The sequence below is a fragment of the Nicotiana tabacum genome, chromosome 12, assembly GCF_000715075.1.
Source record: "Nicotiana tabacum cultivar K326 chromosome 12, ASM71507v2, whole genome shotgun sequence".
Classification (NCBI taxonomy): Eukaryota; Viridiplantae; Streptophyta; class Magnoliopsida; order Solanales; family Solanaceae; genus Nicotiana; species Nicotiana tabacum.
Window position 1 is genome coordinate 23,976,883 of NC_134091.1, and position 16,109 is coordinate 23,992,991.

The 16,109-nt window shown below is 41.4% G+C and overlaps 1 long non-coding RNA gene across 3 annotated transcripts; it reads right to left on the reverse strand.

Moving 5' to 3' along the window:
• Nucleotides 1-1,043: 1,043 nt before the first annotated feature.
• Nucleotides 1,044-4,808, reverse strand: LOC107818532 (uncharacterized). Of its 3 annotated transcripts, none has more exons than XR_001655447.2 (5): nucleotides 4,686-4,808; nucleotides 4,272-4,585; nucleotides 4,041-4,106; nucleotides 1,587-3,432; nucleotides 1,044-1,271 (listed from the first exon to the last, which is right to left on the reverse strand). It is a non-coding gene; the product is annotated as an uncharacterized LOC107818532 (long non-coding RNA). The 3 variants fall into 3 exon arrangements; XR_001655449.2 differs by lacking the exon at nucleotides 4,686-4,808 and having other exon boundaries at nucleotides 1,587-1,780; nucleotides 2,759-3,432; nucleotides 4,272-4,679; XR_001655446.2 differs by lacking the exon at nucleotides 4,686-4,808 and having other exon boundaries at nucleotides 4,272-4,679.
• Between the last annotated feature and the right edge of the window lie 11,301 nt (nucleotides 4,809-16,109).

Sequence of the window (16,109 nt, forward strand, 5' to 3'; positions counted from 1 at the left end):
ATGACTAATGCTAATTCTTACTTTTTTGTTGCCTTTTATATTCAAATCTCACTGGCCTTCGCTTAAACAGATTGCTCGAGTCTCGAGGATAGTGGCTGAGCCACTGACCGAACCTTTCAGAATCTGTGTACAATTTTGGCTTATTGTCTACTCCTATTACATTTCGAATCCTAAGCTCTATTTGTGCTAGCTACTTAAAACTATTTGGACAAAAGAGGTTGCGTGAACACACTTCACCCTCAACAAAGAGGTTGTGAGTTCGAGTCACCCCAAGAGTAAGGTGGATAGTTCTTAGAGGGAGGAAGTCGAGGGTCTATCGGAAACAATCTCTCAACTCCAGGATAAGAGTAAGGTCTGCGTATACACTACACTCCTCAGACCCCACTAGTGAAATTATACTGGGTTGTTGTTGTTGTACTTAAAACTATTTGAATCATTTACTAGAGTGGCGTTTTCTTAAAATAATGGAACAGGATTCCATTGAAGTTTACACCTAGTTACCTCAAGTTCAATAAAAGCAAATGCCAGAAAATTAGAGAATATCAAAAAATATAGTGAGATGGATAAAACAAAAAAATCATCTTTAACCAAGGATATGAGGTTCTAAACTTGAAAATGAAAAAAAAAACTTTATAGTAGTCTAGAGAACGATTTTCTTTTTAGCGAGACTTTTTCTCTTTGACGAGGGTTATACGATGTGAATCTGAATTAGTCAAAGTCTTATGTTCGAATACCGAACATAGAATGATAAATCAAAAAATGCCACATAAATTAACCTCATGTTATAGATATTTGTCAAAGTAGGTTATGTCCATTGAATTTTGCCAATTAGAAGGGTTCTTAGTAATTATATTGTCAAATCTCTGTAGGAAAATCTAATAATACCCTTTCTAATTCAGTGGCTCAAGTTTAGTTGTGGGTTTTCCTTATTTTTTACTACTTTGGTCGTCAATAAAACCGAAACTAAATTTACTAGCCCGGCATATTGGTCCATGAAATATGAAATATATTGATACATTTTATTTTTACTTAATAAAAAGTGAAGAAACCATGTAAATCCAAATATGACAAACCCATACAAGAACGTTGAAAAGTAACAAAGGAACGTTAGAAACATGAGATTTTCTTGAGGGAATGTGCGGTAAAGAGATGAAGCACCCAAAGTATTACACCATGCTATGTCCAATTTAACTTGGACAACACAAAACCATATGCATCAATGACTCTAATCTGGCACTCAAGACAGTTAGTCGAGCCCTCTGTCCATTTTCCTGCAAAACATTTAAAAGAGGACATAAAATGTTAGTATTCTTTAAATAATTAATGACAGGCTAAGCATGTTTCAAGTTCAACACTTTTAAGTATTTATATGCTTGTTGAAAGTCTATTTTATGTCCATGTTGAGTCGAATCACAAATGCTTTTTACAGTCGCAACATACATGTAATGTTTTGCCTATGTGAAATACCAGTTTACAGTGTAGCTTGCAACTTCATGCTAAGTGCCATAAAAATTTTGTTCAGGAATATTTGAAGCTAAAAATTGGAATATAGCAAGAATATCATCAGGTAGAAACTAATAACTTACAATAGAAAGAACAATGATAGTATGACAGAATCACCATCCCCGGCCCTCAACTGCATAAACTTAATCTTGAATAACATTCTCCTCTTCTCAAACAAAACCATCAAACTGGGTTGAACAGCCTCAAGGAAAGCTAAAAGTTCTCATTGTGCTTGTTCCTTCTCCATCCCAACAAAGTTAGGCTTTTTTGCTATATGCTAATAAATAAGTCAAACATAGACATTAAACCTTAGATTATATAATCTAAATTAAATTTATGTATATCTTCTCAACAGGATTTTAAGCCTAGGAACGGAGTTAGGTTAATGAGCATCATAACCCTATCTTCAAGACAAACTTTTAATCCGAAAAGAATATCTCCAAGTCAAACATGGCAATATTCAGTTTCCAAAAATCAAAACTCGTAGTGGGACATCAGCCACGAATACCCTTGAAACCACAAAAAGCACTTACTCCTCCCAAAAGAATCTGAATGCAGCATTTCGTATTGATAGAATTTTAAATCAGTCTAATTCTACTTTGGGTTAATTATTCTTTCCTAACTGTTCTTTTTCTCTTTTTCATCAAGAATACCTACAATATGAAGTAATGCATCCAAATCACATGCGAAACTGGCTCACAGGTACATAAGCTATTAAAAGTGAAAATTCATCTAAAATGAAAAAATATTTTGGATTATTCGTCTAAAGGAACACTAATCAAGTCACAATGGTCAGATTTTTTGGAAAAACCAAAATATATTCTTTTTTATTGTTAATTTATCGGATGTCCTTGAAGGAACATTTTGATTATTACTAACCAATATCTATTCTAAAAGAACTTGATCCTCTCTTTTAGTCACACCAAGCTTATCAAAAATCTAGCTACAGAATTGCAAGATTCACTTAGCCATTCATCATGAAGTGTTAGTACTATAAGTCCATCTGTCGAATATCAACACCTAGCCATTTCACATGATTATACAATTACTTCAAACTATCAATGAGGAAGGATTGTTGAATTAAAAGTTAATTCACTTTTCACCCTTATTATAGTCTATAGCAATTGATCAAAGCACATTTGCATCAGACACTTGTATCAGAGGAGGAGAACCACAATAATGCTTACCATATATCCGATAATATACCAGAGAAAGATCATAGGGATATAAAAACATATTTCAATAAAATGTTTACCTTTTGAGCAGATTCATTAAGCAGGTTGCCCACAGGTTCTTCCGAAGCAGTTATAAGTGGCTATATGTACCAATGAGGACGCTCATAAAACAAATAAATAGAAAAAGAAATAAATGAAAGAAAATTATGATTTACTAAGGAACAAAAGGGTCTCATAATGCAATTCAATTTCTTGGATTCATCCAATTCACTTCATCAAGCATTCCAGCAAAACTTATCGAATATAAATGGGCTGCCTTAGGTCTATTGGAGCAATTAAGTGAAATAAAAGGAGATTCAACAACAAAATCTGACCTAGCAGACATTAAATAGACACAAATTAGAAACATGAAAAGAGAGATAATTTTAGCTTCATTACATTCTCTTAGCGAAGTGCCATTTTCCTTCTCTTTTCTTTGGGCCAGATTTTTAATGTGCTAGTGAATTATTTTATCATATAAGTAGTCCGGTAATAGAAGCTCCAACTACAATTGATTGTTAGTACCTATGGCAATATTGAAAACGTCAATGATAAACTCCAGGTAATAGACTGGATGAATTAAGTCATTGATCATGTGAAGATGAAAAAAATAATCAAACCTTTTATTCCTCTTTTGTTCTATAATAAGTAAAATATGAATAACTTGCCACAATGTCGTTTTCCTATTTGCTGAGTGTTGGGTCCAAAGGTACATCTGTAAGCAACATGAACATCAAATATGAAGCTTTAAAGCTGTAAATTATAGTCCAAATCAATGTGAACTGAGATGTCTATATAGTTACTAACATAAGGAAAGATTTAAGAAATATTAGACGCAAAAATGATAAGTTTATTTTCTTCCCTTTTATTAGCATGAACCTAATTTACAACAATTTAGCAGTGAAATCATAATTAGCTTAAAACAAGCGGCCAGAGCTTAGTTCAGTTATCATCAAAGCAGAAGTGCTTCAGTTGGCAAGTCTTCGAACTATAATTTCAGACATATGCTTACATGTTTATCACACAAATGCGCAGATAAAATAATCAAAAAGAAGTTTCTTTAAATTGAAACTTGTTACACATTCTCTCTCCCGGTGAACATAAAATTTCAGGAATTTACTAATGGCATCAAGTGATGTACTCTTTATCTTACTCACCTCGGCTTCCATCAACCTTATTGCCCCTACTACAAGCCCATCTACATCTTTTTTTACCAGTTGCACTTAAAATTAGACCAAACTGAGTAGCTAAAGTAAGTCATAATTGACCAACTTCAATATAGATCGTAAGTAATAATTGACATGACATAAATGCATTACTGACCTTTGGGATTTTGTTCACAGAGTATTTCTCTATTCTCGTCGAATACTTCTTAATCTCTACTGAGAGCTATGAAATTGACACAAAAATAATGAATGAGTACATGCATGTTCAAAATATTTTTGTTTTTATTTTAAAAAAGAGCAAACGCAATAAATTCTGCAGTAGAGTTGGTAATTTCAGTTGTTTTTCAATCGGGCCCCGAAGGATGAAAGAGAAGGGAAAAAGTAATACCCAATTACAGTCCCCCCCGGATCTTCAAAACCTCTCTAAGAACGTCCTTTTAGGAAATCTGGAGAAAATCAAGAAATTTGACACATAATATTCAAAGCAGAAAATGCATGAGCAAACTCAATTATGAATAAACTTTAATGCGCAAATAATTCTAGAATAGCCATCAGAGATTCCAAAGTTAGCAGTGACTCAACCAATAAATATCGTCTATGGAATTGGAGGAGAAGACGGAAAATCCTTAAAGAATGAACACTTATCTGTTAGTCGGAAATACAACATCGCCAGAGCAAAACTCGAGCCAAAATTGAAAAATTCTAAAACAAAACCAGAATAGTAAGAGAGAGATACATGAGACAGATAGCAAGAGAGATGAAGATGCAATTGACATAGAAAAATCGAAGAAGGAGAACTAACAATTGAAGTAGGAACGGAAGCAAATGACCCGAAAAGATAAGTACGTGTCATTCCAAAAAGAAGAACAATTCAATACGTGTCAGCAAGAAAAGTGGGCAAAAGCTATACCAATGAGATTGGGCCAAATTTATAGTACAATACAAATTGTTTTTTGTACAATTGTTCAGCCGAGTTCGTCCTCCTTGGACATTTACATATAGTAGTAACAATGATACCACCGTATACGGGTAAAATCGGGAATAAAGCGTACCCTGATTTTTCGGTGAAGAAAACGGAAGAAGGGCATGGATGCTTGAGACTGAAATCGAGGCCGGGAACCTTTCGTATCGAAACCCATGAAAGAAGAATGATGTGTTCATCACCGAGCATGATAAAGCAACGCTCTCCGTCCCCAGAACGAGTTCTAAAACCTCAGGAAACACGATAAACGGTTACGCACGACGGATAAAAGGGCCGTGATATTCGTACCTGACTGAATATCATGCGCGGATTTCGCTCGATGTCGGTTACGGATCAGTAATTAACGATAAATGAAGATTTTAACATTTTTTAGACTTGTACTAGAGATGAAACTCTCTTACTATATAAAGGGTAGTTTTTTCTTTTGAGAGACACATTGTAACACGCAAATCAAGGCAATACAAATTCATTTTCTGCTTTCTAGCTATTGCAAAAATTCTTACTTAACTATTTGATCTTTATTCACAATTGGGTTCGAACCAAGGGTCCGACTGAGGGCAAAACTGCTGTTCAACCTAGGTTCGGGCTAAAATATAACATTACGATTGGTTTGATCATTCAATTTGTCTTTGACTCATTTATCTAGCATTCCTAATTATTTGTGTTGAATCAATCACCATATCCTTAAAACCGCATACAAATTAATTGTTACCCGATTTAAGGGTAAACAGTTTGACGCCCACCGTGGGGCTAAGGATAATAGTGGTGATTTGTTCTTTAAAGATTTAATTTCAGGTTAGCCCAAAAATATCGAACTCTCAGTCTGCTCACTTGAACGTTGACGCTGAGTCTGGCCATCATGGCGAAAATATTAATTTGGTGCCTAGCAACGAGGTGCCTCCTGCTGATCCCAACGTTGTCTTAGTGGCCGATCCCGTCGATGCTAACTCGCAGGTGGCCATTGACGTTAATTTGCCAACCGATCCCGAAAATAGTGTTCGCGGGGGACCCCGACCAATAGCTCGAGAAGCGCCAGAAGGCGAAGGTGATGGGGTAAGCCTACGACTAATCTTCAAAATATTGCGGGCTCAACAGGCGGTAATAGTGCAGCTACAGAATCAAGGCCACGCCCCCAATAGGGTCGAGCCCGAACAATCCCGGGAAAGCACCCAAAGAAACGAATAAATCATCGAGAGATCGGGTGAAACTGAGCCCGGGGTCAACCCCGAGATAATGAAAATGCTTGAAGCATTAACGAAAGGGGTGGAGTCAGGTGAGAAGAAAATTGAGGCTAATGACAAAAAGGTGAAAACATACAATTTCAGGGTTGATCAAATCCCGGGAACAATACCCCCGATATTGAAAGGACCGGATTCTAAGAAATTTATCTAGAAGCCTTTTCCTCCGAGTGCTGCACCAAGTCGATCCCGAAGATATTTCGTATGCCTGATATCCCTAAGTATAACGGAACCACACATCCAAATGATCATGTGACCTTCTATACGTGCTCAATCAAGGGGAACGACTTGGAAGACGATGAAATCGAGTCGGTGTTACTAAAGAAGTTTAGGGAGACTTTTTCCAAATGAGCAATGATATGGTATCACAACTTACCCCCGAATTCCATTGATTCTTTTGTTATGCTAGCAGATGCTTTCGTAAAGGCCCATGTCGGGGCCATGAAAGTCAAGACCATAAAGTCAGACATTTTCAAGGTTAAATAAAGAGACAATGAGATGCTTAGGGAGTTCGTGTCAAGTTTCTAGATAGAACATATGAATATGCCTCCGGTTGCAGATGATTGGGCCATCCAGGCATTCACTCAAGAGCTTAACCCCCGAAGTTCCTTGGCCTCTCAACAGCTAAAACAAAATTTGGTAGAGTACCTGGCGGTGACCTGGGCCGATGTCCACAACAGGTACCAGTCAAAGATCAGGGTTGAGGATGACCAACTCGGAGCTCCTTCTGGGTCTGTGCACCACATCAGGGCCGATGACAGATCTAAGAGAGCCGTTGATCATGAGTTAAGACCGGTCCGATATCGATAACAACCATACAATGGGGACCGGAGGGGAAATGGGTCCGGGTATCACCCCATAAGGAACGAGAAGAGAAGCGATCGAGGACCCAGTAGCTGAGGTTTGATAAGTAAAAATGGTTTTGACAAGCCGCTCGGGGGTAGGAAAGCATCAAGGTTATCAGAGTATAACTTCAACGTTGATGCTCCCAACATCGTGTCAGCCATCGAGCGCATCAAAGAGACCAAGTAGCCCCGACTATTTTAGTCCGACCCTACCCAAAGAGATCCTAACTTGATGTGTAAGTATCACGACACTCATGGTCACAGGACTGAGGATTGTCGATAATTGAGAGAAGAAGTTGCCCGGTTATTCAAAAACAGGCACCTCCGAGAATTTTTGAGTGATCAAGCCAAAAACCACTTCAGGAACAGGGATGCCAACAAACAGGTCGAACAAGAGGAGCCTCAGCACGTCATCAACATGATCATCGGAGGGGTTGATGAACCCCAAAGGCCAATGATAAAGGACACTAAAGTATCTATCACAAGGGAAAACGAACCCGAGATTATATCCTCGAGGGAACCATTTTGTTCAACGACGAGGATGACGAGGGCATCATACAATCTCATAATGATGCACTGGTAATATCCGTGCTTCTCACTAAATATCGAGTTAAAGGTGTGCTGATTGATCCAGGTAGCTCGCCAACATCATCAGATCAAGGGTCATAGAGCAGTTGGGGTTACATGACCAAATAGTGCCGGCTCCGGGTGTTGAACGTATTTAACATGGCATGGGAAACCACTAAAGGGGAGATAACCCTGCCGGTGAACACCGCCGGGACGATCCAAGAGACAAAGTTCTACGTGATCGAAGGGGATATGAGGTATAACGCTCTATTCGGAAGGCCGTAGGTTCACAAGTTGAGGGTGGTACCTTTGACCTTGCACCAAGTGTTGAAATTACCTACACCGAGAGGAGTTAAGACGGTCTACGAAGAGCAGCCGATCGCAAAGAAGATGCTCGCATTTGATAAGGTAATCCAGGTGCCCGCGGTTTCGACATCAAAGAACACAGAGCTGAACAGAAAGGAAAAAACTAAATAGCAATCACTGATGTCGGTCTCGGCCGAATCATAGGAACGAGAAGGAAATGAGAAGGATGATTACGGAGTTCCGAGATCGTTCATAGCTCCTGATAACACTGACGCCACCAAATCGACAGCTGAAGAGTTAGAGCAAGTCATATTAATCGAACATCAACCGGATCGAAAGGCATACCTAAGCACGAGGTTAACCCCTGAGCTCAGGAAAAAACTCATTGATTTTCTTAAAGTTAACATAAATTGTTTCACTTGGTCCTATCTTGATATGACAGGGATCTCACCGAAGATAACCACCCATAAGCTGAGTTTGGACACAAAGTTCCATCTGGTTAAGCAGAAGAGGAGGCCATAGTCCGAGGTCAAGCACATATTCATCAAGGACGAGGTATCCAAACTCCTTAAAATAGGGTCCATCTGGGAAGTTAAATACCCGGACTGGTTAGCTAACATAGTGGTAGTGCCTAATAAAGGGAATAAGCTAAGAATGTGTGTAGATTACAAAGATCTAAACAAGGCATGCCCTAAGGATTCTTTCCCTATGCATAACATCGATCGGATGATCGATACAACGGTTGGGCATGGGATACTAAGCTTTCTCAATGCTTATTCTGGGTATAACCAAATTCGTATGGACCCGGGCGATTAGGAAAAGACTTCTTTCATCACTAAATTTAGCACCTACTACTATAATGTAATTCTGTTTGGGTTAAAGAACGTTGGTTCCACCTATCAATGCCTAGTAAATCGGATGTTCGAAGAACAAATAGGAAAATCAATGGAAGTTTATATTGACGATATGTTAGTCAAATTCCTGCGAGCAGAGGACCATTTCAAACATTTTTAGGAGACCTTCGACATACTGAATAAATACAATATGCAGCTGAATTCAGAGAAGTGCGCATTCGGGTCGGATCGAGAAAATTACTCGGGTTCATGGTATCCAATCGAGGGATCGAGATCAACCCTGACAAAATCAAATCCATAGAGGACATCACAATGGTGGACAACGTCAAGTCCGTTCAAAGTCTGACCAGGCGTATAGCTTCCCTAGGCTGGTTCAACTCGAGGTCCTCAGACAAAGCCATCAATTCTTCTCACAGTTAAAGAAGAAGAATAACTTTTCCTGGACCCCAGAATGCCAACAAGCTTTGGAAGAACTCAAACGGTACTTATCAAGTTCGCCCCTATTTCACACTCCGAAGGTAAACGAACAAATGTACCTCTACTTGGCGGTTTCCGAGGTGGCGGTAAGTGGAGTCTTAGTTCTAGAGGAAGAAGGTACACAATTCCCTATTTACTATGTCAGTATAACTCTAGGCGACGTCAAATCAAGGTATCCTCACCTGGAAAAGTTGGCGCTCACTTTGCTAAGCGTCTCCAGGAAGCTAAAGCCATACTTTCAATGCTACCCCATATGTGTCGTTACCTCTTACCCACTAAGGAATATCATGCACAAGCCCAAGATCTCGGACCGGTTGGCCAAATGGGCAGTGGAAATTAAAGGGTATGATATCAAGTATCGACTCTGAACTACCGTAAAATCTCAGATTTTTACAGATTACGTCGGCCTTAATACCCGAAGTCGAAAGGGAATTACTGTTAAACTCGGGGATCACTTTAGGAATTTGAGCCCTTTTCACGGACGGTGCCTCGAAGGCAAAAGGGTCCGGGCTCGGTATCGTATTGAAACTTCCTATGAGAAACGTAATTAGGAAATCTATTAAAATGGTGAAATTAACTAACAATGAGGCCGAGTATGAGGCCATGATTGCAGGTCTAGAATTGGATAAAAGCCTTGGGGCCGAGGTGATTGAAGGTAAGTGCGACTTCCTCCTTGTGGTAATTCAAGTTAAGGAGACGTTCCAAGTAAATGAAGAACGAATGCGAAGGAACTTGGACAAATTGCAGGTAACCCTGCATCAATTGAGGGAATGGACCCTACAACACATACCTCGAGATTAGAACAATGAAGCCGATGCACTAGCTAACTTGGGATCGTTGGTCGATGCTGACAAGTTTGGTTTGGGACAATAATGCAACTAATGAAGTCAGTGATAGAAGAAGGCCACGCTGAAGTAAACTCAACAAGTTTACCTTAGCATTATATGAACAAATACATAGACTACTTGAAGACCGTAAAATTGCCTTCGGATCCCAAAGAGTCGAGAGCCTTGCATACCAAGGCTGCCAGATTTAGCTTGGTCAAAGGAGCATTGTTCAGGAGAACCTTCAACAGCCTGCTAGCCCGATGCTTGGGACCGGGAGAGACCGACTACGCCATGAGAGAAGTTCATGAAGGCACTTGTGGGAAGAATTCGGGGGCAGAATCTTTGATTAGAATACTAATTAAGGCCGGCTATTACTGGACCAAAATGGAAAAAGATGCGAAGGACTTCGTATGGAACTATGGTGATTGACAGAGGCACGCCCCTATGATCCATTAACCGGGAGAAATGCTCCACTCGGTTTTGTCCCCGTGGCCATTTATGAAGTGGGGAATGGACATCGTCGGTCCCCTGCCATGGGCACCCGGTAAAGTTCAATTCATACTAGTTATGACCGATTATTTTTTCAAATGGGTCGAGGCTCAAGCATTTGAAAAGTTCCGGGAGAAAGAAGTCATTGACTTCATATGGGACCACATAATATGTCGATTTGGGATATCGGCCGAGATCGTTTGCGACAATGCAAAGCAATTCGTCGGCATCAAGGTGAATAAAGTTTTCGAAGATCACAATCAAGAAGATACTATCAACGCCTTATCACCCTAGTGAGAACGAGTAGGTAGAATCAACAAACAAGACCATACTTTAAAACTTGAAAAAGAGGTTGACCGGTGTGAAAGGGAAATGGAAGGAGATCTTGCTCGAAGTCCTGTGGGAATACCGTACAACTTCCAAATCTAGCATCGGGGTTACCCCGTTTTCCTTGGTCTACAGAGCCGAAGCCTTAATACCAGTCGAGGTAGGAGAGCCGAGCCTCAGGTTCCAGTATGCGACCGAAGAGCCAAACGGAGAGGCCATGATAATGAGCCTGGAACTATTGGATGAAAGGCAGGAGGACACCCTGGTCCGGTTGGCCGCCTAGAAATAACGAATAGAAAGGTATTACAACCAAAGAACCAGCCTCCATCACTTTTAAGTCAGGGACTTGGTGTTGAGGAAAGTAATATTACACCAGGAACCCGAACGAAAGGAAGATGGGACCAAACTGAGAAGGACCATATCGAGTTGTCAGAATAACCGACAAAGATTCGTATAAACTCAAAGTAGGAAATGACATAGAACTACCGAACAACAGGAACGTGACACACTTAAAGCGGTACTACTGCTAAGGTACGAACTCAATTACTTTTTAATCATGTTATAAATCATGCTAACGTATGCAGGTAATCGAGCATGGATAGATGTGGCTATTAAGTCTGAAAGGGCGTGTTACACTCTTTTTCCCTTGAGCCGGTTTTGTCTCGAAGTGGTTTTTTGGCAATATTTTTAATGAGGCAATATAAAATGTGTTAACTTAGATTTGAAGACTGGTTTCAGACCATAGTCAATGATTATTTTCTTCAGACCAAAAGTATCTGAGCCGTCACGAGTTCGACCTCGAATACTCGGGGCAATTATCCTCGGATTAGGGTCTTTAGCAAGGGAAAATGAAAATTTATTTATGTGCTAAAAGCTAAGGCTTGGTGGTTAGGATTCATTGTAAGGGACAAACGGTCATATCAACCGTGACCACATAGTCCACTCTAGCCAAGGCACAAGTTTTTATGCGCTTTCGATCGTGTACCTTGCATACTAGGAAATGAAAGAAATTTCCACTTCCCTTACACTTTGTTACTACGCATTTTTGCTTCTTTGATCCCGGATCCTAAAAGGCTACGGGCTACCCCTACTCAGGGACTATCAAGACCATGGGCTACCCCTACTCGGGGATTGTGGCCCGATGAAAATTTAAATGACCCAGGCTACCGAATTTCGAAGGCACCAAACCTATTAGGCGATGCCCAAATATAAAAGGCTACGAACACCCTAAAAATGGATCGGAGACGTCTGAAGTCTGTAACCAAAAAGTAAGGCCCTTATGAAAATTCAAAACCTACTAAAAGGTGACCCTCGACAAAAACATTGTCTAAAAACACTTAAGCATCTTGAAAACCTCCGGCTCACCAAGGGTTCGAAGCCACAAGCAAACAAAGTTGCATCGAAGTAGGGCTTCATTCGAACCTCTAAAAAATGAATGCCCATAACTACATCTGATTTTATGTTAAGGCATCAAAAACAATACACAAATAGAAATTGCAAGAAGACGTTGGAAAAGAAAAGGAATTTTTTCATATATATTCCAAAATATATTTACAAAGACCCGATAGAACGACCTCAAAATAAATAAAAAAAAATACATACGGAAAGATAAATTGGAAAAATACTAAGGCATCTACGCCTGGCCTTCGCCGAGGCCAGACTCATTGCCAGAACAATCGCAATCCTCAGAGCCATCGGAACCCTCAGAGCCTTCGAGACCCTTAGGCTCGTAGAGCTCCTTTACCTTGGCCTCGAGCCTCCTAGCTTCTTCAATCTCGTCCGATAGGTCAAAACCTCAAGCATGGATCTCTTTGAGGGTCTCTCTCCGGGAGAGCCGCTTTGTGTATTCAGTCTTCGTCTTTAAGCGGGTCTCGGTTGCCTCCACATCGCATTGTACTGGGCCACCACATCCTCGGCATCAGCAGATGTTGTATTCAATTTGGAACTTAATGCCGCATATTCTTTTCTGAGAGCATCTCACTCCGTGACGGCCGAGTTCAGCTGTGCTCGGATATGATCATTTAGCCGAGACCACTTATCGGCTTTATCCTTTTCCACCCGAAGTTGGTTCTCGACTGATACCAGCTCTGCCTTTGCAGCTTCCTTCTCTGAAGCCAGCAAGTCCATCTTGCCCTTCCACACTTCGGTCGTGGCCTTGACCTCGTCCATCTCAGCCTCAACTGGTCGATCAGGTCTATCCTATGTTGGACCTGCGAAGGCATGTTAATAGTCACCACGACTAACTGCTCGTTTTTAGCTTCAAAAATCTTTACCTTCTCAACCAGGTCATCGTGTTCCTGCTTCAGGGTTGAGGCCTCATTTTGAGCTTTTTCCATCTCGACCTGGAGAATCGGGAGGTCTTTAAGAGCCTCGTCTTGTTGCTCACTAAGAGCCCTGTGCATGTCCTTCTTCCGGACCTGCTCTTTGAGTTCGAACTCGAGCTGGCTAATCTCCAAGCGGTACCGAAGGAAGCTTTCATGATGAAGCACTGAAGCCTTTGAAATAATGAAATTAGTACGGGACACCAAAAACGTAAGTGGGATTCATAAAGGGGTACAAAAAGGTTAACGCCTTACTCGGTTCAGCGCTTGCTGCACCTCGTTGAAGAGACTTGACATGCCCACCTCATTCATCTTTGCCTGGTACTCCTCGGTCACCAGGCATTGGAGGTAGTTGGCTAAGCACACTGGAGAAGACAAGACCCGGACATCCTTCGGGATTGTGAGAACGACCATTCTCTTGCGCTCTGGGTCCACGCTTGGAGCAAGAAATTACTTAACTAGTTTTGGGCTTGAACTCGGTCCGCCAGCTGTCGAGGGCATGTCCTTCTTCGGGACCTCTAGGTGACCAAGCCCGAAAAATTCCTCCAGTGCGTCCATGTCCATGCTGTCGAAAAGCGTGTTGGGGACATCATCTAGACCCTACGCTCCCTCACTTGAATTTTCTTTGCCTGCTTGGGCCTCTTCGAGCATGGACTCAGCATAAAAAGGCGTCTCCACAATGTCAATGACACCGGTCACCTCCTTTGGAACAAGAGCGGCTTCCTGGGAGGCCGCAACCTCCATCTTCCCCTCAGGTTCTCGAGTTAGAGGGGGATATGCCTCATGGTCCTCTTTCTCGATCTTCGTCTACTCCCTTTCATAAAGGGTCAACCCATGAGCGACGAAGAGGTCATCTTCTTCGGACTCGTCCATGAGTCGGTAGAAAGAGTCAGGTTTCGGTACCCTGGACTTGGTGCTCTTCTTGGGCTTCCGGGCCTAGGTGGCCGCTTTCTTTTTCCTCTTTACCTCGGGGTCCAAGGAACCCAAGGACTTTCACTTTCTCTTATTCTCTTCCTTCGCGAAAGCCCCGAGCTGTCCCGAAATAGAGGGCTCATCAGGAAAGAACGGATCCTCATCCTCACCCAACGACCTAATTTCGGTGGTCTTAGGTAGACCTATAAGAAAAGAGAAAAGGTCAGCACTATCTAATTTGAGAGCGTAGTGATAGCTATTCAGGGAATAACCTCACCATGAGAACGATCCTCCCATTTTCCCTTTGAAAGTTTGCGCCATGAGCGCTTGGAGTACAACATCTACTTAAAGATCCCCTCGATCCACTCCTTGGGGTGGGTGGGGGGGGGGTCGCATCAGGAACTTGGGCAACAACTGCATGACCACAAATAAAGGCAATGAGAGAAAGAGTAAAAAGAAAGAAATACCCAAGAAAGACAATACTTACGGGATGTGTTCCACTCTTCGGGGAATGGTAGAAATTCAGGGGGAATCGGGTCTTCGGTTTATGACCAAAAGAACCTTCCCTGCCAGCCTCGGTCTCGGTCCTCGCGATGCTCGAGAAAGGAGCCTTTCTTCCTTGACCAATGAGATTGATCAGTCCCCTCTCGAATGATTTGGGGACTGTACAGGTGGAGTAGGTGATCGAGGGTGAACCGAGGAGCTTCGGTGTTATTCACAAAATGGCGTAAGAAGATCGAGGGTGGATTTTCCCAAGGCATACTTTGTACTTTTTGCATAAATCAAGGACTATGGGGTCCACCAGGGCGAGCGTGAAGGGGTAAGTGTGAACACTCAAATACCCCTTCACGTGAGTAGTAATATCATCATTGGGCCCGGGAATGACCACGTCCTTACCCTTCTATTTATAGTCTGCTCGAACTACAGGTAAGGTTTCTTTTATGATGAAGCATATATATATCCATGCTCCCTCACCTTGGTCTTGTTGGCTAGATGCCTTCTTGACCTTGAAGTCGTTCCCGATAAAGCAACACCCGTGTATGAAGCTCTTCATGGGGGGCTCTTGAGCTACCTCGGGAACATCCACCTTGGCATTTGCGAGCGGGTGGGAAGATGAAGGGGCAGCCTGCTTGTCACGACCCAATCCGATGGGCCGCGATGGGACCCCATTGCTTTACCTAACCGAGCACCAACGTAATGTATTTTTCTTATCATACCAACATGGGTAAATGGGCCAGAAGTGATGTCATGAGATAACTAGAATAAAACATAAGGGAATACTAGATAGTACGACCCAACATGATATAGAAACTTATACATGTGACATACGGGCCTATAAGGCCGACATGATTATTTGTATACTCAAAAACATAGGCCGACAAGGCCATACAAGAATCCATAAACATGAAATCTGTCTACAAGCCTCTAAGAGTACATAAATATCATAAAGGCTGGGACAGGGTCTCGCCATACTAATTAATACATGTCCAAATCATACTGACCAAATAAGCAACTTCAGAGCAAGTGGAGTTCACCAACACCTTCCGCTGAGCTTATAGCCTACTAGGAGGACTCTCAACCTGTCTATCGGGACCTGCGAGCATGAAACACAGTATCCCCAGGCAAAAGGAACGTCAGTACAAATAAAGTACCGAGTATGCAAGGCATGAAAGCAGTATATAAAAGACATGCAAGAAACATGGAGTACCGAACTCAACCTGTAAGTCTGAATAGCTTTGTGAATCATGAAACATTTATAATGTCATGCATATGCATATAAATATCACATCATGCATAGGTATATGCGTACATAACATCATTAAGCCTCTAAGGGAATCTCATCATATCATCTCGGCCTCTGTGGGCGAAATCATCAACGTAGACCAACTGATCAGGTGGTGGTGCATATATAATGTTATAACCTTTCCCCATACCCTATATACATATATACGCGTATATAATGCCATCTGGTCATGGGTCAATATACATGTATAAATGAATGCAATGCATAATGAAGTAAGTCAATAAGATCTCTCAGAATGTCATGAGATCAATATGCCTTCGGTTAATATCATGAAATA